General features: G+C 35.1%; 1 pseudogene; it reads right to left on the reverse strand.

The window, feature by feature from the left end:
• Nucleotides 1–13749, reverse strand: part of LOC141522732 (programmed cell death protein 5 pseudogene) — a 40670-nt pseudogene extending 26921 nt beyond the window's left edge.
• Between the last annotated feature and the right edge of the window lie 14203 nt (nucleotides 13750–27952).

The following is a 27952-nucleotide window of genomic DNA, read 5'->3' on the forward strand; positions in this document are numbered from 1 at the left end:
ATTTTTATGGAATATTATTATTCTTTATGAAATTATGAGAGATTGGACTTTAAAGAAATGGAAAGACTTTCATGAACTGATACTGAGTAAAGTGAGCATAACTAAGAGAACATTGTTTACATATACAACAATATTGTGAGATGAACAACTATAATGGATGCAGTTCCTCATAGTTCAGAGATCAAGGACAATCCTGAGAGATTTGTTATATACAATGCCATTCATATTCAGAGGAAATAACTATGGAGTCTGCAAGTAGTGCAAAGTATATTACATCCACTTCTTTTTAAAACTTATGATTTTCCTTTCTCATGGTTTTTTTCCTTCCCCTTAGTTCTAATTCCTCTCTCACAACATGAGTAATATGAAAATATGTTAAACACAATTGTATGTGTACAAATTTTGCCAGATTGTTCCCCAACATGAGGAGGGGGTAGATAAGGGAAGGTGACAGAAAAATGTAGAACTCATAAACTTGCAAAAGGATGAATGTTAAAAGCTATTTTTGATACATTTGGAAAAATAAAATAAAATGTCAATTAAGAAAAAAAGACATCAATGGAGTTTGTCACATTGATTCTTCCTTTCACTTGAATGCTTAGAGGCCATTGTAGTGTTAGTAATTGATCTAATTTAATTTTTGTTTTGTCTCAGGAAATAGGCAAGCCTGAAAAGAGGGACAGAGATGGGAGTGGGGTTTGGGCAGAGATTGGTGGAGCTATCAGAAAATGGACATTTTATGATAAATAAAACTTGAGTGGTATAACTTTATGTAATACTTTTTTTTTCAAATTTTGGGCCCCAGAATTAAGGTGCATCTTATACATGGGGAAATATGGTATCTGTTTTATTTTTTTAAAACCAGTTCCTAGTTTTTATTTGTCAGTTCAGAGTTTATTTTGTTTTGAATTTTGTTAATATATGCTTTAATTTTCAAGATTTTTATTTTGGTATTTAATCAGATTTTAAAATTTTGCTCATTTTCTAGTATATTTAGCTAAATTTTCAATTCATAGATGTGATTTTTCTCTTTTTATAATTAATAATAGTGTTTAAAGACATGTATCTTCCCTTAGTTCTGCTTTGGCTGCATTCGGAAAGTTTTGGAATAAGATCTTATTGCCATTACCTTACATGAAATTTTTTTTGATTCATTCTTTGATGCTACAATTCTTTGGGACTATAATATCCAGTTAGTGTTTCAACATTTTTTCAGTGTCCCTTTATTCAATACACCTTTTAGTGCATTGTAATCAGTAAAAAAATCTTTATATTTCTACTTTTATGCATTCATTTTTAAATTATTTATGCCAATTTTGCCATAAATAATTATGGAATATACATATTCCTTTATATTTCCATTCAAAAATTGTCAGAGGTCTATCATTGCAAATTTCTGAAATTTTATTCTGGCCCTTAGTTTCTTTCTTATTTATTTGGAGAATTTTATCTGGAGATAATAATGTAATATTAAGTTCCCCATTATTTAGAGATTTAGATTTACTTCACCTTGAAATTCATTTAATTCTTCCTTTAAGCATTTAGAAACTTGCTCTATACTAAGTATTAAAATAATTCATTAAATATATATAGTCTTTCAGCAAAATGTAGTTTTCCTCTTTTTTGTAATGTTCTAATTTTTCCTTTGCCAGTTTCTGAAATCACAATTGCTATCTTTGTTTTTCTGTATTAAGCTAAATCATTTGACTTTTCTCCAATCCTTTCTGTTGTGTTTTTATACTTCAAAGGTAGGTAAATAGCATATTAATTGGATTTTGTTTTCTAATTCATTTCACTTACCTTTTCCATTTTATAATTGAATTCTTTCCATTCACATCTACCTTTATAATTATTTTTCCTCTTTCTAGTCTCTTAAGCTTTTTTCTTTATGTTCCTCTCTCCTTATGTGTTTTACATAATTGATTTTTCTCCAATCCCTTCTATGTGTGTTATGCTTTAAATGTATTTCTTGTAACTAGAATATTAATTCAATTTTGTTTTCTAATCCATTTCACTCATCTTTTCTATTTTATAGTTAAATTTTTTCCATTCACATGCACCTTTATGATAATTGTTTATTTTCCTCTTTTTAGTCTCTTAAGCTTTTTTCTTTATGTTCCTCTCTTCTTATATGTTTTATGTTATCCTTTTTTCTTTTTAGTTTTTATTTTTTTCTATTATTCTCTCAACTTTTTTTACCTTTCTAGGGTAAAGGTATATATATATATATATATATATATATATATGTATATATATGTATATATTTATGATTTTGCAAGGCAAATGGGGTTAAGTGGCTTGCCCAAGGCCACACAGCTAGGTAATTATTAAGTGTCTGAGGCCAGATTTGAACTCAGGTACTCCTGACTCCATGACTCCAGGCCTGGTGCTCTATCCACTGCACCACCTAGCTTCCACGTAAAGGTATATTTTATTAATGCTTAATTCCTAATTGAATTTGCCTTTTCTTTTATGTTTACCTTTCTATTATTCCTATTCTTCTCTGTAGTCTTTTTTAATAGAATGTATTTCTGTGCCAAAAGAAATAGAAAATTAAAAAAGTTATACTTTAATCTTCACTCAGAATCCATCAGTTCCTTCACTGAAGGTAAATAGCATTTCCATTATAAAACCTTCAGAATTATCTTGAATCACTGTATTGTTGAGAACAACAGTTGATTATAATCATACAATATTGTTGTTATTGTTTACAATGCTCTCCTAATTCTGTTCGTGTCACTTTATATCAGTTATGTAAGTGTTTGTAGGTTTTTCTAAAAGCACCTTTCTATCATTTCTTATAAACTATAATATTCCATCACAATCATATAACTCAGGGCTGTCCAAAAGCTCTCACTAAAATAGCACATAAAAATATATTGTCTATTGTTTCAATAAAAATTTTTAAAATGAGGCAGCTAGGTGGCTCATTGGATAGAGCACCGGCCCTGGAGTCAGGAGGACCTGAATTCAAATCTGACCTCACACACATATTACTTACCTAGCCAGATGACCTTAGGCAAGTCACTTAACCCCATTGCCTTGAAAAAACAAACAAACCAAAAATCCCTTTTTGAAAGTAATGTTGGACAGCCCTGCTTATTTAATTATTCCTCAAATGATGGGAAAATGCTCAGTTTTCATTTTTTTTTGCCAGCACAAAAAGAGTTGTTACAAATATTTTCCTTTTTTATGATCTCTTTGGGATACAGATCTAGTAGTAGTAGTAGTAGTAGTGCTAGGTCAGGGTATGCAAAGTTTTAATGGCTTTTAGTCATAGTTCCAAATTACTCTCCAGAATGGTTGGATCAGAGCACAACTCCACCAACAGTGCACAAGTGTCCCTATTTTTCCACATCCCCTCCAACATTTAATGCCTCAGAATTATTTTAATTTCAATTTTTTAATCAAATGTATTTTTGAACATTTTATTTGACTACTTGTTCTGCAAACTACCTGTCCATATCCTTAACCATTTATTAGTTGGGGAATGGCTTGTATTCTAACAAATTTGATTCAGTTCTCTATATATTTGAAATATGAGGCCTTTAACAGAAAAACCTGTTCTTTCCTTCTAATTTTGGCTGTATTCATTTTGCTTGTACAAAATCTTTTAAACTTAATGTAATCAAAATTATTCATTTTACTATCATAATTCTTATCTTTCATATGGTCATAAATTCTATTTTTATTCATAAACTCATAGTAAAATTTTCAGACTCTCTTAAGTTGTTTATGGTACCCTTTATGTCTAAATCATGAACCCGTTTTGATCTTATCTCAGTATATTGTGTGAATGTTGGTCTATAATTAGTTTTTTGCCAAACTGTTTTCTAATTTTCCTAGTGATTTTTTCTAAAAGATTTTGTCAGAAAATCTTGACATTCAGATTCTAAAAGAACCCTGTTAATATCTCCCAAAGACCCTTCTGATTTTTTTCACTTATTGTTACTTTATTTTTCTCTTCCACATTTAAATTTCAGAGTTCACTTTCAGCTATTTTTTTTAATTGATGTCCTACTTTTCCAAATACATGTTTTGAAAGTTTGTTTAAACATCCATCCATATGCCTATGTACATTTCTAAGGTACAAAATTTCCTTCCCCCCTCCCTTCCTTCCCCACCTCCTCAGCAGTAAGCAATCCAGTTAATATTGTACATATTCATTTGCATTAAGCATGTTTACAGGTTAACCATTTTGATATGAGGAATTAGGATTAAGGGAAAGAAATACATAAGAGATATTTTTTAAATGAATGTAGTGTTCCTCAGATTCTGAAGGATTTTTTTTGTTTTGCATGGGGATAGTATTGTCCACAGCCCATCTAATAGGGTTGTTCTTGCTCTTTGAACTGCTGAGAGCAGCTGCAATCATCAGGGTTGACCATCTCATAATGTTCTTGTTAATTTGTACATTGTCTTCTTGGTTCTGCTCCCTTTGCTCAGCATCAGATCCTGTAATTCCTTCCATGCTTCTCTATAGCCTGACCATTTATGGTTTCTTATAGAACAATAGTATTCCATAATATTCATGTACCATAACTTGCTTAACTATTCCCCAATTGATGGGTATCCCTTCAATTTCCAGTTCTTTGCCACTAAAAAAAAAAGCTGCTATGAATATTTTGGAACATGTGGGAATTTTTTGTGATTTCTTCTGGGTATAGGCCTAGAATTGGAATTGCTGGGTCAAAGGGTATGATCAGTATTATTTCTCTTTGGGCATACTTCCATATTGCTCTCTAGAATGGTTGGATCACTTAACAACTCCACCAGTCCCAGTCCTCCCACAACTTCTCCAACACTGGTCATTTTCCCTTGTCCTCCTCTTAGCCAATCTGATAGATGTGAGGTGATAACTCAGGATTGTTTTAATTTGCATAACTGTAATCAATAATGATTGTGAACATTTTTATATGATCATATATATATATATATATATATATATATATAGCTTTAATTTCTTCATTTGAAAACTATCTTTTCATATCCTTTGACCATTTATCAATTAGGTCTGTTTTTTTCCCCAAGTATATTTGAAAATCCTCTATTTCAGTGAAAAATCTATTTTTTTCTTAGTAGAATTATACTGTTTACTTGGGTAAATTATTGTTCTTTGTAGACGTTTCCCTTTTTTTTCCTTTTAGACTTTCTTATTCACTTTGAAAGATCTCTTAAGATTGTTTTTATGATCCTGAAAATGGTTCTTTGATTTTGGAATCAATTTTTTTTTATTTCACTTGATTTTTGCAATGATATTCCTGGAAATTTTCCTTTGGGAATTTATTTCAAGAAGTGATCAGAGGATCACTTTTGATCAGAGGATTCTTTTTACCTTTCACATTGCCCTCATACTACAATACATCACAACAATTTTCTTTAATTATTTCTTGAAGTATGATATCCAGGTCCTGATTTTAGATATGGATTTCAAGTAATCCTGTAATTCTTATGTTATCTCTATCTATTTTCCAAGTGACTTGTTTTTGATATGATATCTAACATTTCCCCCTATTTTCTCAACCTTTTAATTTTAATTTTGTTTTAAGAATTCTTGTTCTTTTTCCTTAGGTTAACTTGTCTCCTCAAACCAGTAGATTATGATTTACCACTGAATCCCCAAAGCCTTATGTGATTTAATCTCTAAATCACCCTAACACGTCCCCATCAACTTTCTTCCTGGAAACACTCAGGTAAAACCAGTTGGCAAGAGACAGAAGAGTAGGTTGTTTTCCTTTTTCTTCCTCAATCAGTAATTTGCAATCTCCTGACCTGGTCTATATCTACTGCTAGTAAGCATATACTTTTTTTTTTTTTTTAGTTTTTGCAAGGCAACGGGGTTAAGTGGCTTGCCCAAGGCCACACAGCTAGGCAATTATTAAGTGTCTGAGGTCAAATTTGAACTCAGGTACTCCTGACTCCAAGGCCAGTGCTCTATCCACTGCGCCACCTAGCTGCCCTGTAAGCATAGACTTTTAAGGAAAATATAAAATAATTCTTTATCATTAAGAAAAGATTAGAGATCCTTGTTTTGTCCGTTTTCAGTTTATTTTTCTACCTCTAAAAACTGTTCAACTCAGTTTTTTCCCTAAAAGAAAAATGGCAATAAATCCAGAGCCTAGTAATTTAGCATCAAAGAATTTATGTAAGTTACCCAAACTGGTCTGATGAGCTCTAGTTCAGTATTTTACATGGGACAGTACATTAGAAGGGGAAAATCACATTTAAAATTCCCTTTCTTAATGTTATAGTTTAGGAGACTAAGGCCCTTGAATTCAGTCTTTTTTTTTTTTTTTTACAAAATAAGACTTTAAAGGGGAAAGAATCATAGGATTATAGATTTAGAGCCAGAGGGTATATCAAGAGTCACCTTTCTCAAATCTCTTATTTTTCAGGCAAGGGAAAGTGAAGCCCAGGGATGCCATCTCTCAGATAAAATGTGATACAGATTCCAAACCAGGTAGTCTAACTTTAAATCCAGTACTGAATCATCTTGCCTCTTATGCCATTATAATACTGTTGGAGTGTTTGTGTGTGTGTGTGTGTGTGTGTGTGTGTATGTGTGTGTATTCAGGTAGGGGGTAGGGGTTTTGGAGAGGTGTTGGGAATAAAACACATTCCTTTTGTTTTACTTACATTTTATTGACTCCAAATATGGAAATCCATATTTTTGTGATTTGTTTATTATGATTGAAATTTGGAAGAAATACGGGATAATTCTAAACTTGATTCACTTTCAGTAAGGAGATGAATAGGTATCCCTTTTCTCAAAGGTCCTAACTAGACCTAATCCTTCCTCCATTTCACAACCAATAGAACAAAGAAGGAACAGACAGAATAGTGCACTTACATTCTGGCCTTGGTCTTTCTAGTAGGTAGTTTAAGGTGCAACAACTGTTCAAAATAAATGACTAAACAAACATCTCCCCACTTTTATTGATTATGAAGGAGAAACTGCTAATGTAGGACATGATGAACATGATTCTGAGTGACATTTCTTGTTTTTGCAAGGTAGTGGGGTTAAATGACTTGTCCAAGTTCACACAGCTAAGAAAGTATTAATTGTCTGAGGTTGGATCTGAACTCAGGTCCTCCTGATTCCAGGTCAGTGCTCTATCCATTGTGCCACCTAGCTGCCCCTGTAGTGACATTTTTTAAACTTATTTATCCTTGCCTAATTAAAATGAATATTTGAAAGCTGTTTCACATGTTGATTTGTTTCTTTTCATTAAATTAAACTACAGATTTCTTTTCTTGTTGGTTTAGAAAACCTAGAATGTGCTATCAGAGCAATCATAGCTTTTGCCTCAAAAGGGTAATACACAATCATCTAGCTAATATTGGAAGCTGTAGAAACAGCAGTGTTATAAATGAAAGGAAAAGCCTGCTAGAGTGAGAGAAAAATGTAGATTTTATTCACCAATCCTTCAGGATATGGGTATCCCACCTAGCCTGGGGCACGAGGTAGCATTGGAACATCAGGTAATTTATAATCTTCAGAAACTCTTTCCCCTCCCTCTTGGATTTTCATAGGCTCTCAGAGTTTGATTTACAATTTAAGAGGTCCACCCATTCCATGACATGTCCCTAATATGATTCCCCCCCCCACATCATACGGCACATGATATGATGATGAACCCCAATTGTCACTGAGGGTGTGTGGGATAATATTCAATTACTTTACTGCACAAACTCAGTTTCATAAAGTCATGATCTCTAGGTCGTTCTTTTTTTATTTTATTCTTTTCTTTAATATTTTATTTATTTTGAGTTTTACAATTTCCCCCCCATCTTCCTTCCCCCCCCACCCACAGAAGGCATCTGTTAGTCTTTATATTGATCTAAATTGAATGTGATGAGAGAGAAATCATATCCTTAAGGAAGAAAAATAAAGTATAAGAGATAGCAGAATTACACAATAAGATAATGATTTTTTTTCTAAATTAAAGGTAATAGTCTTTGGTCTTTGTTCAAACTCCACGATTCTTTCTCTGGGTACAGATGGTATTCTCCATTGCAGATACCCCCAAATTGTCCCTGATTGTTGCACTGATGGGATGAACAAGTTCTAAGTTACCTTTGACCAGTGGAGAACTGGATTCTTTTCATCTTGGGTTTGACATCTCTGGAATGGGATTAGGCAAACTCTCCCTGTTTTGTGATTGTCTGGGACCATTCCCCCTTTGTAATGGATTCCCTAGGGTCCCCCCTCTACTCCCTGTGAAGACCAACAATGCCCTACATTCCTCACAACTCCCCCTTTTCTTGGTCCTTACACTTCACCAGCAATGTCTGCCTTAAATTAATTCACAATCCTCATCCTTGATAGACTACTGACTTTTTCCTATCAATATTTTTACCTCTTCATTATTAGAGTTTTACACCTGTCCTAATTTGCTGATTGGGGGGAAGGGAAATCATATTAGGGACATGTCATAGGATGGGTGGACCTCTTAGATTGTAACAAACTCTGAGAGCCTATGAAAATCCAAGAGGGAAGGGAAAGATTTTCTGAAGACCATAAATTACCTGAGGTTCCAATGCTACCTCATGCCTCACATTAGGTGAGGTACCCATATTCTGCAAAATTGGTGAATAAAATCTACAATTTTCTTGAACTCTAGAAGGTTTTTCTTTCATTTATATCAGAAGTTACTAGATGTAAAGGTCACATTAATCACATTTGGAAGTAGAAACTCAGTTACTAGTATGACTCCTAAAATACATTATAAAAATGGTCTCTTCTGGAGAACAGTGAGATGAATATGAAACCTACCCAACTGAAAATTAAAAATTATTCCCCTGACAGTTACTTTACAAGTGGCAAAATATTTATAAGTCAACTCCTCCTGAAGTTAGGAATACTTAACCATTTTGAACAAATTTGGCATGAAAAAATGAGCTATAGTTTTTTTCAAAGCTAAAGTGTGTCTCTTAATGAAAAAAAAGGGGGGTGTTAGCAGGGATGGGGGAAGAAGACTCTTCTCTGACCTACATGCATTTGTCTACTGAAGGATTTATTGAACTCTACCACCACCTGGACTCAACTCAGCTATATCAGTCGCTCTTGACCCTGTGACCAGGGATCTGTAAAAACACATGTTTTAGTATCATGTATTGCTTTTAACCTTTAAAGGGAGGGTGTGGTAAAATGTGGTTTTTTTTACTGGAGAAGATGACAACATTTTACAGTTCTACAAGGTACTCAGTGCAGGTCAGATGTACTAATTAAATCTAACAATTAGATTAAAAGGAACTTTTGTTATAGTCACTATGAACAGTTTGTTCTGAAAAAGTATTACTCTCAGCAGTTTGTCATTGAGGTAAAAGCTTAACTACCCCCTCCAAATAGCCTTGTTATTAACTCTGATGGGTACCCCCATGTATTGAAGGGTTATAAGGGAAGCAACTGAGACTGACACATCCAGATTTGTCATTTGATCAAAAAATAGAGAAGAGTGCTGAAATACAAATGCAGGTCCCATTGGTGGCCTCCCTTCCTTGCTATTGTAAGCAAGTCAATGGAAATTGTTTATTTTTAACTGGTTACAATAGCTTCATATGCATTATAATCAGTATACATATTCCATAAAGAATCATCCATAATTAAATCCACTTTTAATGTCTTTGCTTTACCATGACCAAAAAGAATGACTACTCATAGAGGTCCCCAGACATTTTCCTTTCACTTATATAATCAAATATTGTAGTCACTTGGTTGTATTTTTTACTTGGGCTTCTCAGAAGAGAAAACAGTACAATACATAGTTTTCCAGTTCAATAATTGGTAGGGGGATATTTTCCAAATGTCATATTAATAAAGGTAAGTGAAAGTAGACATTCTGTAGACCTATTAGGAACTATTATAATCTGGAGCAATGATTAGCTAGGGCCCATTTCTGCCTTTAGAAGGTCTTAATGAGGAAAACATCTGGTAACTGAAATGGAGGGCTGGGAAATACTAGAAGCCCTTCCAGGAACTGGTTAGTGTTTTTGAGATGTGCAACCCTAAAAAAAATTTTTGCATTTTTATCCCCTATATGTTTACTTAATCTAAGTGAGGCAAGAGAGCTGGAAGATAAAGTCTAAGTCCTTACTGGGTCTGTTTGTTTTTCTTTGGATAGAGCATTTTGTTCCTCATTTCTTTATACCATAGTGGTTTTTTTTAATCCCATATTTTATTTATCCCTCTAAATGTTATTCAGTCAACAACTAAACACAAAGTAAATAAGAGTCCAAAGTCAGTTGGTCACACTGATCTGAGGTTTTATGAGTCATTCTTGTTTATGGCCTAGGCTTATGAGACCCTTTCTTTTTAAAGGGGAGGTATGTGAAAAAAAACCTCTATTATCACAAAAATATGGATGGAAAAACTTTTAGATTGATCATAATGGTGTCCCTAATGCTATTATACAGAAATAATATGAAACAGAATGCTGGGTAAGCATCTAGAAACAGCAATTCAAATCCTACCTTGGACACATATGACATTAAAATTTGTATTCCCAAACAGAAGGAGTATCATTTATATATGCCATTTAAAAATTATTTTTCTTAAGTAAAAATTGCTTTTGAATTAAAAGAAAATTGCATCTGATATTATTGTTGTGTAAGAAATGTTGAGATCTAATAGAAGAAGAAGAAAGAATTAGGGACTATTTGGAATATGTCAGAGAAAAGACAGAATGCAGAACAATAATGTGTTCAGAGTGATAGACACAAAGGGAGGCAAAAAATTTAGAGAAGGAATGCTGGTCCCTTTAGTAGTCAGGATAAGACCAAAAGCACATGATGATGTCTAATTACCAATGTGGGTATCATAGACTATTTGTGACATTTGGTCATTTTGTGAAGTTTATAAAGGGTCATTGTTCATTGATATTTCCTATTCAGATAAGTTAATAGTATAAGCAAGTGTATCTTTACTTAACACTATATAGTTTCTCTCTGATAAATGTGCTACTGAGAATATTGTCTATAACAGTCTTTTAAAGGGCTTTTAAATGTTCGGATATATCAAAACAGAGGCAAACTGATGAGGTGCCACTTTTGATTTTAGAATTATCATTTCTGATCAGCCTACCAAGCTAAATCTTATGCTCTTCCAGATTGGGAGAAATGAAGAAGATATCAGGCCATGCCAATGTTGAAAATTTTATGTTCATATTTGAAAGAACATTCAAAGCTAGTCTATATATTCTATGCATTGTAGGTATAAGATTAGTATTGGTCCATGTGCTCAGATTTTAAAAGAAATAAGATTGTGTTTAGATTTCATTGGTATAAAGAATTTCCATGTGAGAAAATGCCATCTACCACTGCGTGTTAGCACCTTCTCTGCAATTTATAGTCTCAGAAGTTTACTTAGACGACTGAGCATTTAAGTGACTTTTCTCATTTCACACAGTCATGTATCAGAAACAGAACTCAAACTCAGGTCTTCCTGGTTTCGAAATCAGCTTCCTAATCACTTCATGAGATCACCTTTCAAAAAGAAATGGAGAGGTGAGAACAGGGAAGGGATAGTAAAAAAAATTAAGACTAATGAGAATCTTGTACAGTAGTTTTATTTTCTCTTCCTTTTTGTTAGGTTTCCATTTTGCTAGGAATACGTTGGGAAGTATGGTGGGGAGACTCCTAAATGTGTTTGTGATAGATATAATCCTGAATTTAGAAAAAAATCTACTGAAATTAGAGTGTTAAAAAATTATTGAGATCAGTGGAGAGTAGAGAGCATGTCAGTGTTAAAGATGAAGTCCAGGATGTTTGCAATTCTAACAATTTCTGTGGCCTATTAATTGCTGAAAACTATTTATGAGATTGTATTGTATATAAATATAAACATATTTGCAAGTGTAAAAATATGGTATATTTAGCATAAATGATTTAAAATATGAATGAAGTAAATAACTTGTTCCAGAAGTTCTCAGATAACAGGAAGGGCTCAGGTAGATTTTAGGGGATTTTTCAACCCTCTATCTCATAGTCCCTAGCTGGTAGCTCTGGGAACTTAGTATGTGACAATGCTGTCACTAATTTTCCCTTGCAGGTGCGTAGTTCACAAAATTCAAGGAATAAAAAAAATGTCTTGACAGATTGAGAAAAACATAATAGAATTTAACAATAGAGATTGTAGAAAATGAAAACACCTTCTAAGAAGCAACTCTCTTCAAAGTCCTGTAAAGAGATGTAGTCATATTCAGACCCTCAGAAAGACTCATAGGAAGCATCACCTCTTTCAGATTAATGTTTGTTTTGGTTTTTAGTAGGCCTTTCCCCTTGGCAATCTCACACCTGATATTGTCCTTCTGGGCTATTTTGACAAATAATTTCTCCAGCACTGCCCCTATCTATCAGAGAAGACCCTTCCCTGACATGTACCCCTACTCTATCACGGCTGAAAGAAAAATCCCATAATTTTCTTATATCTCCAGGAGATGTAGCTTTCCCTTTGTTTTACTTCTTATGCAATGTTGTACAAGGGATCTCACATCTGAAGTTTTTTTTTAGATTGTTGATACCCACCAACCTCTGGCCTCATAGAAGTTTTCACTGAGATTGAGAACATCATGCCTTGTTTATCTTTAAAAGAGATTCCAACACCAGCTCTAGATTCAGACAGGCTGACGACCTCTCTCCCTCAGGCAACTATGTGATTCCCAAGGAAACAACCCTCCCTCCATACCAGTCCAGAAACTTGACAAAGCACCTCAATTATTCTCCAATTGTCTCAAGTGTCCCAAGTCTCCTTAAGGGAGTAGAGAGGAAAAGAGTGAGGGGGAGGGAAGAACTTCCTGTGTGTATGTGTACAAAGTGTTCCTCAATAAAGGGGATCAGATATGCACTTCTACTAATATATTAAAACTTTACTTTTTTACTTACTTTATTTTCTATTAAAAACATTATTTTTTTTCTATCTGCAGTCTTTCCCCTGCCCTTATCATTGGAAGGAAGGAAGGAAGGAAGGAAGGAAGGAAGGAAGGAAGGAAGGAAGGAAGGAAGGGAGGGAGGGAGGAAGGAAAAGGAAAAAGAGAAGGAAAAAAAAGGAGGGAAAGAAGGAAAAAAAAGAGAAAGAACCCAATCCTTGTAATTAATGCATAGTCAAGCAAAACAAATTCCCACATTGGCTATGTCCATAAATATATAAACATGAAAACTTTCTCAACAGGTTACAGTAACCAACCAAAAGTATTGTTTGAAAAACAACACAATGAAAACCTGTGTTTCAAATTCCTGATCTATATCTAGAAAACAAGACTCATTAATCACATTACTGTTTTTATTTTAACTATATTGTTTCATTATTGCCTAATAACAACCAAGACTGAGGTGTGGCTAAGTACAGACAAAAACTTAGGCTTTTTTAAGACAATGATTCAGTTAAAGGAAACAATAACTTTTGTATTATAGAAAAGGCCAGGCACCAAAGGACTTGACAGAGTCAGCTCATCTGTTAATTTAAATGGAGCATTATTAATATACCTATCTTAGGTGCTATTCTCTAACTAACAATCTAGATTCTGTGCACAATGGTTGAAACAAGTAATATGACCACTTGCTGATGGAAAGCACTTCTCATCAATCTCAATGGAAGGATTTATATCATCTCTGGTATTTGCTTCCACGTTTTTTTTTTCTCATGTGTCCCAAGGATCAAGGCCTAAATGTGTAGATATGCATTTGGACATATCTACCAGCATAGACATCTTCTTTGGAAGCTTGCTGGATGAAGATCCAGGTGATAGCCATCGGAGAAGACCAAGAGCTTTCACAGTGATACTGGCCTATAATTGTCTTTTCCTAATCCTAAGCATTATTAATTGTTCATATGTATAACATAACTTTTAGGGGATCTAGAGGAACAAAGTGGGGGAATTTCAGTTGCTGAAACCATCCTTGGTAATGTGCATCCATTTGCCTTATCCAATACTCTCTCACATAGAAGAAGCTTGCATCAAGAAGACAACAAGTACAGAGGAGAATTTTGGATTCTGGTTATCATGGAATTCTGGAGAAAGCTTGGGCATTTTCTGCTCCTTTCTTTCTCTTCTCCAATATTTTATTGAGGTAATAATGATGTTAAAATTGGAATGAAAGATACACTTTCAGGAAAACTAATCAGACCAAGGAAATTAAGTATTTGTTGGGGTGTGGGGTAAAAGGGGAAGGGGAAGGCAGGAAAGTTGAATACCATCCCTGCCCCCAAATGAGGAAAGACAGTACATTTACCTGGGTGATAAGGGAATGGATTTAGACTAATATAGTCCTGGAAGCAATATTACTTTGCATTAATACTATTGCTTTTTGATTAAGTATATCTTACTTCCTAGCTCTCCACACTTATGACTTAACCTTCCTCATTACACTTTCCAATCTTAAGACATACAACCCACACACACATTGTGACCATAATCTTATAATATTTGCAGACATGATAACATGTTTAAGGAATAACAGTAAACCCTTTACTTGGGATGCTGACCCAAATTTATATGAAATGTAGAATGTTGGAGGATAGGAGTAAAGGTGCATTAGAAGAGAAGGTGGTTGTGGGAAGAGGGAAAGAAAATATTACTTGAGACAATTCTAATTATAACAGGTCCTGCTCTTCCCAATTCTCCCCCACTCCCAACAATCTCCTATATACAAACTCCCGAATTCATTTTTTTAGGTTTTTGCAAGGCAAATGGGGTTAAGTGGCTTGCCCAAGGCCACACAGCTAGGCAATTATGAAGTATCTGAGACCGGGTTTGAACCCAGGTACTCCTGACTCCAAGGCCGGTGCTTTATCCACTACGCCACCTAGCCACCCCCAAATTCATTTTTAAAAAATATGTTATATTAATGTTTTTTGTCTGTCAGATTCCTTTTCCACTCATTTATTCTATTTTAAATGGAAGTTCATCCTACATTCTCCAAAATAATTAAATTCAAAGTTGTCTAGTGTCACTTTTATTTTCTAGTATAATCTGCCCTACCATGAATGACCCCAGGCTTAGTTCAAGAATAGTTCAAGGCATAAATCAGAAGATTTTTTTCTGACCCAAACATCAAACTACATTTCAAAAATGTGTACTGTTTTTTTTAAAGAGGGAATTGTGCCAATGTTTGAGGAATTGGCTGGAAGCCTTGGGAAAGTCCCAACATGGATCAGCCGTCTCAACAACTAGTCACCCCAGAAATGATACATGAATTTTTATCTGGGTTTGGTAATGAAGTTGTTGATGCTGTTTAACAAGTAGGTTTTTTGTTTTGTTTTGATTTCTTTAGTCAGTTTCTTTTTGCCTAAGAGTTTTGCTATGGCAATCTGAAGTTTCCTTATTGTTTTATAGCAGCAACAAATGGTGACTCCTTTAAATTTTTTGCTGATGTGTTGCTTTTAAGAACAAATAGATGCTCTCATTAAAAAATGGCTTCTGTAAGAATAGAGGAGATACCATGCTTAGTGTAATTCTTCATTGTAGCTCTTGAGCTCCATATCCTCAACTAATAGCTATTGTCCAGGGGGTTTCTTAATACAGATTTTAACAAGAATGTTAGATAATTGTAGTTGTTTGAGAACAAGACAAACAGGGTTATAGAAAAGGAAACAGTTTCCCAGTGGCCCTCTCTGTTGGTAAAACTTTTTTTAATGAATCCAAAAATTTTTACAGGCATTTGGGGGAGAAAGAATAGTTTCTGACCACTTTCTTATTGGAACATTTTTCTTCCTTCAGGAAGGATCTGTTTTTGTTTGGTTGATTTTTCTCCCTCCCAAGGTTGTGAGGACAAGGAATATATATCATTCTGAAATAATGGTTAGTTGTCCTTTGTTCTTGATGAGGACCAAAATGACATCACCTTGAGAGGGTCAAGTGTGAGTGACTGTGGCTGATCAAACAACATGAATTCAGCATGCTGTACCACAGGTCAGGCACAAATAGTCCATGTGAACATTTGGGGTAGATTCTCTAAATTTGCTCATGTCACAATTGATAAGATTGAAATATCTGAAATGTTAAAGTTATCTTCGAATGCTTTGTCATAGCTAAAACTCAGAGTATATCATTCACATGAGAGGTTCAAACAATCTTTAAGCTTCCTCCCCAGATCTTACTCTATTTCTTTTATTCTCCCCCCCATCCTCCCTGCCATTCCTATGCATAGTCATAAGAGCATTCACATGCTCCACCTTGCCTCTCTCTTCCCCACAATGTGTATCAGCCCATTATTTTCACATCAAGTTTCAACTTCCCATAATGCATTACCATCACTTTGGAGAAATGAAACACCTTTCTAACATGACCCACAGTTTTCCAAGAGATGCTGAGAGAGGCACAATATAGCTTCATATTTTTCAACTTTCTAGGTTAGGAAATGAATTGTAATCAGCCCATAGAGAACAGCCCTCTAAGACAATATGGAATAATAGGAAATTTTACAAAGTAGAAAATAGAGAGAGGGGTTTAGAGGGCACCGAAGAGGGAAAAAAGCTATGAAAGGGAAGCCCATTGACCATAGAATTAGAAGAGCTTAAAGAAACTATGTGGCAGCTAGGTGACATGTGAGGTGGGGTGAGAAAGAACTGGATTCAAATTCTCCTTAAGGCATTTACTAGGGGCAACTAGATGGAGCAGTGGATAGAGCTCCAGCCCTGGAGTCAGGAGGACCTGACTTCAATACCGATCTCAGACACTTAATAAATACCAGCTGTGTGATCTCGGGCAAGTCACTTAACCTCATTACTTTGGAAAAACCAAAAAAAAGGACATTTATTAACTGTGATCCTGAGCAAATCTCTTACACTTAGTTGTAAAATAAGGATAATGATAGAACTTACCTCCTGGAATTATGAAAAAATGAGATAATATTTATAATACTCTTAGCTAGCATAGTATCTAGTACCTAATAGATATTTAATGCTTGCTTCATTTCTTCAATCTAACCCAATTCTCTTATTTTATAGAACAGGAAATAGGATCATAGAGCTTAGGTTACTTAGCCAGTATTAAATGAGGAGTAGGTCACAAGTTAGGATTTGAACCTAGGCTCTTTAATGCCAAACCTAGAACAACCCCTATTGTACTACATGGTTTCTCTTCCTGTCTGGAAGAACCAAAATTCATCCTATCCCCACAGATGATCATTTTCACTAGCCAATTAGAATTTTATAATTTAGGAATAAGAATTTTTCTACAACAGAATCTCAGTAAACTTGAGAATAGCAATCCATCTATGTAGTAAAGGCAAACATGTCTGGTAAAGTGATGCTCTAAAATATAGGAATCTATTTCAGATAAGAAGATGAGAGATGATCTCTTTCTTTTTCTTTCCTTCTTGCTGCTCTATTGCTTTTGATACAGCTGAGAAGGATGGAATTGCAATTGTTGATTTTGATTCCCTGGAGTACTACTAGTACCCTAAAAGAGGTAATTTTCTAAATTACTAATTCAGGCTCCTCAAATTCAATATACCTTCCCCAAATTGAGCCTCTCACTTCCTTTTGGCTTGTATTCTGAAACTCTCAGCATTCAAGAAAGGGAAGAAGACTAACATACTTCCACAATATCAGATTCAGTTTTAAATGGCAGACTCTGAGTTACTTTCCAAAGTCACCAGAGACATCCTAATGGACTTAAGTTCCCTGGCTGTATTATCATTGAGAACTAGCCTTCTGGGGAAATGAAATGGGATCTAAATAAAGCTGGCTCAGTGGCCTTCACTTTAGATTCGAATTGATTTCAGCTTGGGCTAGAAGCAGAGTGAGATGAAAGATGGTATAACTGGGTCCACATTTCTGAATTTACCAGAGAACAAACCTATAATTCCTGAGCATAGGATGTAAAGTACATATCCCTGAGACACCTCAGATTATAGAAAGGATGAAGAGAAAAGGGGTGTTGAAAGGGAAAAGAAAGGCCTTTGGGGACAGGAAAACATAAGCTGATCCAAAAGAGGAATCATCCAGTTACTCTTTGTCAGACCAGCTGGCTGGAAAGCAGCTGTGGGGTTTCCAAAAAGAAGCCCTGGACCATATCAACATAAATAACAAAAAAAATTAGCTCCAAGAGCAATGTTTCTGAATCAAAGATGGGAGGCAACAATAACCCTTGAGGAACTATTTTAAACAAGCACTCAGTGACAGCTGCCTGGACTACTTTCACATTTCAAGCCTTAGGTATGGTACAAAATGGGGTGAAAACCTACTGGGTGTCTTTTGGCTTGCAAACCACCTGCCTCCCATTAGTTCACAACAAACATATTTCCAGAAAGGCTGAAGATTGCTGACTTATTACATCAGTGTGGTTCATACACATGTGGATGCATGTGCATGTGCTCTGTGTGTTTGTTTGAAAGACTGGGGGAGGGGGAGCGATTGATGTAGCTAGGAAGGTACCAAAGGCCATTCAAAATGGGAATGGACCAGTGACCTCCCTCATCAGCCTAGAAGAAATCAGGAAAGTGAAGAGAACTTCCCACTGTACTGGGAAGCAGAACCAGAGCATTCCCTGACTGACTTCTTTGTTTACTGTTATGGGTGGCTCTGAGACAGATAACTGAGCTCTTTCCATTAGAATTTTCCCCTTAATAACATAGTCTTAAAATGCTGAACATTTTAACAGATAACCTAATGATATCAAATTATGCAAAGCAATTAGAATTGTTTATATCAATAGATTGGTATAAATACATTCATTTTGCTTGTGTGGATGCAAGTGTTATAATGGATCTGTTTATCGCATCAATGAGTGCTTTCTTCAAGGATATGGGTCGCAATCCATCTACACCTCATTGTCTATTTCCACCCAGATAGCCTCTATAGAGGAGCCACATAGCATTTCAGGGATTTTCTTGGCATTCTTTCACATTATATGGATTCAATGAAATAATAGAAATAAATTGCTCTCATTTGATAATGGGCTCATTTCTCTTTCCCAATTCATCTCTTTTAATATACAAGTTGTGTAACTTAGTGTAATTCATTGTTCATAGTGTATGCTGTAGTCTACTTATTCCCTGAGTATGAGTATATTTCTTCATTGCTAGTTGGGAAACATGCTATTTCAATTTCATGGTATTTTCTCATTTACAGCTATTTAGCATTACTGGAAGAACATTGGTGTTAAAAAGATTTTGTTTCAAGGAAAAGCTCGATGTGTGTATTGGGGGTGGGGTGGGAGTGGATATTGAAAATAATGATCAATTTACCAAATGTCATCTTTCTTCCTGCTGTTCAATTCTTGGTTAGGTATCCCTGTAGAAGATATGTGTATATGCAGCTGCAGAAACATATGGAAATACATATGCATATGTTCTATTTTTATTTTGTTTTATTTGTACTCAAAAATTGAAGTATATAGAATGTCACAGCCACTCAATTTTTCAGTGTCTTTAATAATATGGCAAAAAAGAATAATTCCCTGAATTGGGCACAAATCAATAAGAAAAGAAGTAAAATCAGGTGGTAGAAAATAAGAAAACTATGGATTCAAAGGCAAGTATATGAATTAATCTCTTATTGAAATCCTCTGAGTAGTTCTTATTACAGTCATCTGTGAATAAGGTAGGAGCAAATATGAGTTGCTCCTTTGAAGAAGATGAAACTGATTTGAGGCTAGTCATATGTAGCTAGAGAATCAATTTTACCAAAAGCTGTGATGGTTCCAAATTACCAAGACATATCAACACAATCATGTAAATGCTGAAAAATCTTCCTTGAATTAGTGTCAGCTGCTGGCTGACAGCTTTACAGTATCTCTCCTCTTTATCCCCATCTCTTCTATTACACTGCTATCACCTTATTACAGGTACTTTCCATATCTTGACTAAAGTAGTCTTCTTACACTACTATCCACTCTGTGATTGGACTACACTGGTTTGTTTGATATATTGCCATACCGTACACATGACATTCTAATTTCTCATCTGTAGTTTGTAAGGAGCTGTCTCTCATTCCTAGAAAACTTTTTTCTTTTCATATCTGCTTTTAAAAAAAAATGCTGGTCCTGAGTTCCTTCAGGACGCCAGTCAATTATTATCTTTTACAGGAGATCTATTGCCCCAGGTAGATGGGTATTCTGTAGTTATCTATTTGTTTATATATTGTATTCCTATTAAAATGTAAGCTCCTTGAGGAAAGGGACTGTTTTTACATTTCTTTGTATCCCAGTTTTCAAGTCTTTTGAATTGGAGTGTTGATGAAGGAACTTATTGGTCAGTCTTGGCAAATGTTATTCATTCCTCATGTTCTTACTTTATAGGGATAAATCAGAGAAACACAGTTTTTCAAAAGTACTTGGGTCCTTTGTTATGAGGAAATCTCTGATCATTGGATCATGTATTTTGAGCTGGAAGCAATGTTAGAAGTGAACTAGTTCAGTCTCATTTTTCAGATGAGGAATCAATAAACATTTACTGGCACTTACCATCTACCAGTCACTGCACTAAGCACTGGCAGTATAAAAAAGGGAAACATTCTCAAGAAGCTTACAATTTAATGAGTAGGTAGAGTTTAAGTGACTTGCCTTAGGTCATATGGGTTTTACATGACAGAAGCAAGATTTAAATACAGTTCCTCTGATTCCAAATGGAGTTTTTCTCACTACCATAGTTATGCAGAAAATCAAGATGCTTTCATATCTCCAAACCAGGTTTTCTCACTGTACTATAGAGGAATAGTTAAAGGTAAACCACATGTTGGTTGAGCAGATGAGAAAAAAAAGTTAAACAAGAAAACAAGGAGATTTAATTATTAAAGTTGAGACTGAATGCATTTCAATTTGAAAATCTAAAAGAGTGATTTTGATTTAGATTCTTAAATTGGATATCTGGCAATTTCCCAAAGGTGCTTTGCTCTCTGGGGGGAGAATAAGGCAAATTACAAAAGAAATACTAACTATAACTCAGGTAGGAAGTGACTGAGGTATGAAGCATGAGTAAGAAAAGCTGAAGGCAGAGCCTACAAAAGGGTGGATCTTGGGGATTTCTGCAAATGATGGATTGAGATTTATAGCAAGGAAGGTTGTCAGAATAATAAATGCCTTTTTTCCCTTGGAAAAAAGGGTGAAATCTTACTTAGGCAAACATTAGCAAACATGATGAATAATCAAACACATATAGAACATTAACAATATTTTATATGTTTACGAGTATGCATATATATATATATATGTATATATATATTTATCGAAAGCCAAAATCTTGGTGGGAGAGAAACTAAAATAAAGATGATGATAAATTGATTAAAAAAAACCCCTAAAAGTTAAGAAGTGTCCGTATTTGGCTCTCAGACATTCAATTTATAGTTTGTTGATATAGAAATAGAGATAAATATTAATTCACTTAAATAAGGGGTAAGGTAAAGAGGAAAAGCCTGGTGCTTCTCACTTTCAGAATGGCATGGAAGGGAAAATAGGAAATGAAAAGAAACCTTGATCTAAAGCATCAATCTAGGAATGCTAGGAAAGCAGTTAACAAAGTGATATTATGTCATTTGCCCCAAGATGAAAAGGGTAGGAGAAGCAAATTACAGGAAAAAAATAAATTATGAAACCTCTTAATATTTGTATCAAGTGAAAAAGGTATTCCTGTTACTAATGAAAACTTCCTGTACTTCCCCGAAACCAGTATGATGGAAGGAATTACCTGTTTTGGTTTAAATTGCTCTCCGGTGTGACCAAAACCAAATTCCAAGTCTGTAAATGTAATATGTGCAAGGAATAGAAGCAGAGAATTGTCTGTGAAAGTACAGCAGCTGCTCCAGGAAGAGTGAAAGAAAGAACCCACTTTTATTCTAAAGAATTCTCTCCTCCCAAAACAAAAACAAAACACCTAAATAAAATAAAACTCCAAAACAGATGTAGAAATGACACATCCAGAACAATGAAATAGGAGTAAAATAAATATGACTCAAATGCTCCTTCCATGGGTGTTACTTTGATTCCACCCAAAGGCCCTGGGGGGCCTTATCTCACCCACCCACAAGTGCATCAAATACTGCTTTCCAGAGAAGGGAGAGGGGAAGCCCTAATATTATTTCTGTCACTCTTTTTGGGAATACTATTATTCAGCTCTTAAACCTGTACCTACATACTATACTCAGAAATCCAAGTCACTAACTTTAAATTACATTGAGTGGGAGTAGTGGTCATCTTCATTCTTTCCCTCTTCCCCAACACCAACCCCCCATCTCTCTCCAATAACCTGACACCACAGGAATTACCCAGATAACTTTATGGAGGTTGTCCTAATCCTATGTAATCCCTTTTCCTACCCAGAAAGTCATGCTGGCAGATGTGATGAAAGCTTAGGGATGACTAATGCCCCTATGCTAAATAAGGTAAATCTATTTCACTTCTGCTCTCCAATGCCAAAAATCTAGAAAGAATCATTTACACCACTGCCTCCATTTCTTCACCCTCCAGCAACTTATTCACTCCTCCTACCTTTGCCATATACCCTTAATGCTCTGCTGGAACAATTCTCTTTAAGATTCACCAATGACTTCTTTATGACCAAAATCTGATAGTTATTTTTCTATCCTCATTCTCACCTTTTGAGGCTAATTGTCATATATTCCTTGATAATTCTATATGGTCACTCCTCCTACACTGATGTTTCCTTCTTGGCTTCTTTGATGGTTCCTCAACTTCCTCTCACCCTCTAAATATGGGGTCTTCTGAAGTCACTCACACTTTTCTTCCCTGCCCCTATAGCTTCAATTATCATCTGAATACAGACAACTCTCAAGTCTGAAACTCTAGTTCAATCTCTACCTAGAATTCTAGTCATCTACTTCCAGTTGTCTATTGGTTTCAGGATATGCAATTCAAACTCAACCTGTCCAAAACTTTACTCATTCTCCCTATCCCAAAATATGTCCTTCTTCCAAATTTCCCCTATTTCTGTTGATGACACCACCATCAGAGTCTCAAACCTTGGCTATCTTAGATTCTTCCTCTCTCTCATTCTCTACATTCAAATAGTCATTAATTCGAGTTGATCCTAATACTGTAACCCCCTATTTCAGAACCTCATCACCTCTTTCCTAGACTATTTTATTATTCTCCAAACTAGTCTTCCTACTTTCAATCTCTCTCCTTTCCAGTCCATCCTACACATTGCTATCTCAGTAATCTTCCTGTTGGTGATTCTGGTCACAACACTCTCCATTGCCCAGCAAATAAAGTTCTTTTATTCCAGCTTATCTCACTCTATTCCTACTTATGTAATTTAGGTTCCAGATATATTTGTATGTATACACAATATATGGAGAGAGAGAGAGAGAGAGAGAGAGAGAGAGAAGATAAAGAGAGGAACAGAGAGGAGAGAGAGGGAGGGCAGGGCAAGGAAGGGAAGGGAAAACTATGTCTTCTAAGGTCCCTTCTAGATCAACATATTGAAAAGACCAAGGACTCAGAATTAGAAAATCTGTATATGAATTCTGTGTCTGATATTTCATATAATTCCCCTAAATCTCAGTTCTCTCATTTTTCAAGTTGGGGCAATAGTACATGCCTTCCCTCCCAAGATACATTACTAGACACTTGCAGAATAGACCTGAAAGTACTATATTCATGTGAGCCATTGGTGGCATACTATGACTATTCCATTCGCCAGCTCCCCCAACTCCCCAGCCCTTTCCCACTAACAAATATTCAGATATCTCATAAATGGGCTGCCTCCAGAGGAACAAGAAAGTAACACATCTATGGAATAAAAATGGTAGCACAGACAGCTGTGTAAACAGAACAACATCCTTTGCCAAGTGTGGCATAGACCCATATGAAGTCAATTCCAGTCACTTGGTTTAACTTTAATATTATTTCCCTCTACTGTAATCCCTTGGATGGAAAGTGTCTCCTGTCACTCTTAAGTACTTTGTCCTAGCCAATTGGGCACAAAATTGTGCTTTCTTGAATATTACTTCTAAAGACCTAAAGACTTGTCTCTTGTCTCAGGTGTAGGCAAATGAACTTCTAATTGTATAAGATGAAGGAAATTACTCAAATAATGCATCTTCCCTCCCAAATTCCCCAAAAGAGAGACTCTCCTCACATTTGACCCAGTCTTTTCTCATATTATTTTGTGAGTACTAATAGTTAAAACTTTATGATAGGAGTCCTCCAAGAAGTTTCCAACTAACTCATAAGAAATGCAAAACTTCCCTAGGTTGTACTAGCTTGATAAATTGTTTGAGAAATGAGTTGAACTGCCTGCATTTCCAGTAGCCAGGTAGGGAGAGTTAATTTTTATAGATCCCCTGGATACTTGATTGATTATTGCTTTGTCCAGAGTTCCTATCTTTCAGAGTTGTTTTTCTTTACAATGTTGTTGTCATTGTATAAATTGTTATCTTGGTTCTGTTCATTTCATTTTGCATCAGTTCATACTTCCCAGTATTCTCTGAAAGCATTGCATTATTTTTTTACAGTCTAATAAAATTCCTTTCGACTCATTTATAGAAAAACCACAATCTGTTCAGCCTTTCCCCAAGTGCTGCATACCCACTTTGTTTCCACTTCCTTTTTCTTTTAATTCTTCCCTTCCCCAAATCAGGAAGTTAATTTGTATTTGGAAGGTTTGCTCTCCTTACCACCATCTCTTGGCTTTCATAGATCTCTTCAAGTCTCATCTAAAATCTCACTTTCTTCAAGCAGTCTTTCCTGTTCCCCCTTAAGGCAAACACTTCCCTTCTGTGATTATCTCAAATTTATTTTCTATATATCTTGTTTGTAGATTGCCTCTGCCTCAGTTTATAAACTTCTTGAGGGCAGAAGGACTTCACCTTTCCCTATATCTCCAGTGCTTAGTACAGTCCCTGCTACATAGTAGAAGGCTCTTAAATTCTTGTCAAAATTAACTTGACCTGATTTCCTCATATATTCAATCTCCTTTTCTAAAAACCAGTTTAATATTTTCTACAAACTTCAGGCCTCCTCAGTCTAGTTTAGAGTATCCAGCATTTGATTTTTCTTCTCTTTCAGGCTATGATTCCATCTCTGTCCTTTTCCCTATCAAACTTCTTTAAAGAATAGTTTAATCTCACCTATCAGATTGGCCAATATAACAACAAAAGGAAAATGATAAATGTTGGAGGGAATATGAGAAAACTGGGACACTAATGCATTGTTGGTAGAGTTGTGAACTGATCCAATCTTTCTGAAGATCAATTTGGAATTATGCCCAGGGCAATAAAACTGTGTAATACCACTATTAGGTCTATATCCCAAAGAGATCATGAAAAAGAGGTGGCTAGGTGGCCCAGTGGATAAAGCACCAGTCCTGGAGTCAGGAGTACCTGGGTTCAAATCCAGTCTCAGACACTTAATAATTACCTGGCTGTGTGGCCTTGGGCAAGCCACTAAACAAAAAACCTAAAAAAAGAAAAAGAAAAAGAGTAAAAAAACCACAACTACAAAATTATTTATAGCAGTTCTTTTTCGTAGTGACAAAGAATTGGAAATTGTGGGAGTGCCCATCTATTAGGGAATGACTGAATAAATTGTGGCATATGGATGTGATGGAACACTTATTTTATAAGAAATCATGAGGGATGGACTTCAGAATATTCTGGAAAGACTTACATGAACTGCTGAGTGAAGTGGGCAGAATCAGAAGAACATTATATATACTAATAGCAACATTAAGTGATGATGAACTTGTTCCTTTCCACAGCACAATAATCAAAAACAATTTTAAAAGACTTGTGATAGAAAATACTATACATATCCAGAAAAGGAACTATGTAATTAAATGCAGACCAAAGTTTCAAGTTTTAAAAGTTGTCTTAGATATTATGATTTTTTTCTCTCTAATGTTTTTCCTGTTCTGATTGAATTCTTCTTTCACAATACGAGTAATATGGCTCTTTTTTTAGCATGGTTATATATGTATAGCCTATATTAGTTTGCTTTCTGTTGGGGAGAAGAGAAGGCGGGGAGGGAGAAAAATGGAAAACTCAAAACCTGGTAAAAAAATGTTGAAAACTATGGTCCAACTATAGTTGGAAAAATAAATAAATAAAATATTATTTCCTGAAAAAAAAATATTTTATATTCACTTCCTCAATTGATTCATTACCCACTTAACCATCAGCCTTCTGAAAACCTAACTTTTATTCCTATCCTCTATTGAAGTGTCTATTTCTGAGAACACCAATGTCTCCTCCATGCCAGTTCTCATGGCTCTTCCTCCAACCTCATCCATTTCATATCTCTGAAGTATTAATTATTGTTGATAACATCCTTCTTTATACTCATTACTCCTTTACACTCCTGATCATATTGTACTCCCTTGCTTCTCCTTTTAACCTCTCCGATTTCTTTATTATTAGCCCCTCTCCCTTACCTAACTCCTTGCATCCTAATATAGGTAACAACTGTTTTTAAGGATCTCACTTTGAACCTCTTCTATTCTTTCTATATGTCTTCTTCCTTGGCAATCTCATCCACTTCCATGGTTTAAAATATCATCTCTGTGAAGATGAATTCAAAATAACTATAAGCATTATCTCATTTGATCCTCACAACAATCCTCTAAGGTAGGTACTCTCAATACCCCTCTTTTATAGATCAGGAAACTGAGACTGAGAGGAGCTTAATGAGTGGACTAGAGTCATACTGCTATTAAGTGTCTGTGGCAGAATTAAGACTCTGATTTTTCTCACTCCAAATCCAACATCTACCCATTGTCCCAACTAGCAGTCTATATTTATTTAGTCCAAGTCCTCTCCCAAGTACTAGGCTCAGGATTATATTTGCCACCTATACATGTTCAAAAATATTATCTGTCCATTGTGAACCAAATGAGTCCAAATTCCACCTAGTTTTCAAAATATTGCATAATTTGGTTCTAACCTTAGTTCATATTATTCACTTTAATATATTTTAGCATTGTAGGAAAATTCTTATTCAAAACAAACTATAATTTTAAATAAAAGGACTCACTTCTATTCCATCTAACAAATCTACAAAAAAAAAGATTTACTTAGTTACAGGAGGGAAAGGATGCTCAACAAGAATATGTTGATTTAGCTAAGCACAGCAACCCTGACTTAAGTTGTCCATGGTAGTCCCTATTCAAGCCTCAGGGAAGAAGCAGTTTCTAGTGGACTTTTAGATTCAAGTTATCAGAAACAAGGCAAGCCTTTAGTCCTCTGAACAAATTAAGTTTTAAGGATGTTTTAAATTCCTTTTAATCCATATGGGTGTAATGGAAACACTAGTAGAGATTCCTCCTATCACATATAACACCCAGTCAAATTGTACTATTCATCATTTTTCGGTTAGATCCCTCATTTTTGTACTGCTATATCTTTTCTCTCATTCTTCATATTCATCTTGAATGTCTTCTTTCTTTATATGTGGAAATCTTACACTTATTTCAAGATCCAGGTGTGATGCCCTACTTTTACAAAACTCTCCTTGATATGCTCAGCTGAAAATCTCTCCTTCCATCATATACTCTTATGCATTTATTTGCGCTTTTGTATTAGTAATTTGTTTACATATTTCCTATTCCACTCTTACATTGTAAGCTCCTTAAGGGTAGGAACTATAATTTATTTATCTTTGGAACTACCTCAGCCTACCATGATCTTTTGCATATAAGCAGACTCTTATTAAATGTTTTTTTCTATTTTTGCTTGTCCAAGGTAAAGCAGTAAGATTAATTCTGGTTTCTGAGGAGTGACATCCTAGCACTACATTCTTTTGCTCATTTCTTACACATCACAAATCTAAAGACAGTATAGTCAGCGATAAAAAATGTCATCCTGAAGCAAGAAGGGATCAAGTGGGAGCTTTCCAGGAATTACTGCAATTTAAGATTGGAATGAGCAGCCAAAGGAGTGTCTCAGGGCTCCAGAGCTGATGGTCATTTCTAGAATCTGCATTCCTTTCCATCACTGCCAGATGTGTCATTGGCATTAAACTTTTCCAAGTGATAAACCCTTCTTTTGCACCAGTGGCTC

The sequence above is a fragment of the Macrotis lagotis genome, chromosome 4 (genome assembly GCF_037893015.1).
Source record: "Macrotis lagotis isolate mMagLag1 chromosome 4, bilby.v1.9.chrom.fasta, whole genome shotgun sequence".
NCBI lineage: Eukaryota > Metazoa > Chordata > Mammalia > Peramelemorphia > Peramelidae > Macrotis > Macrotis lagotis.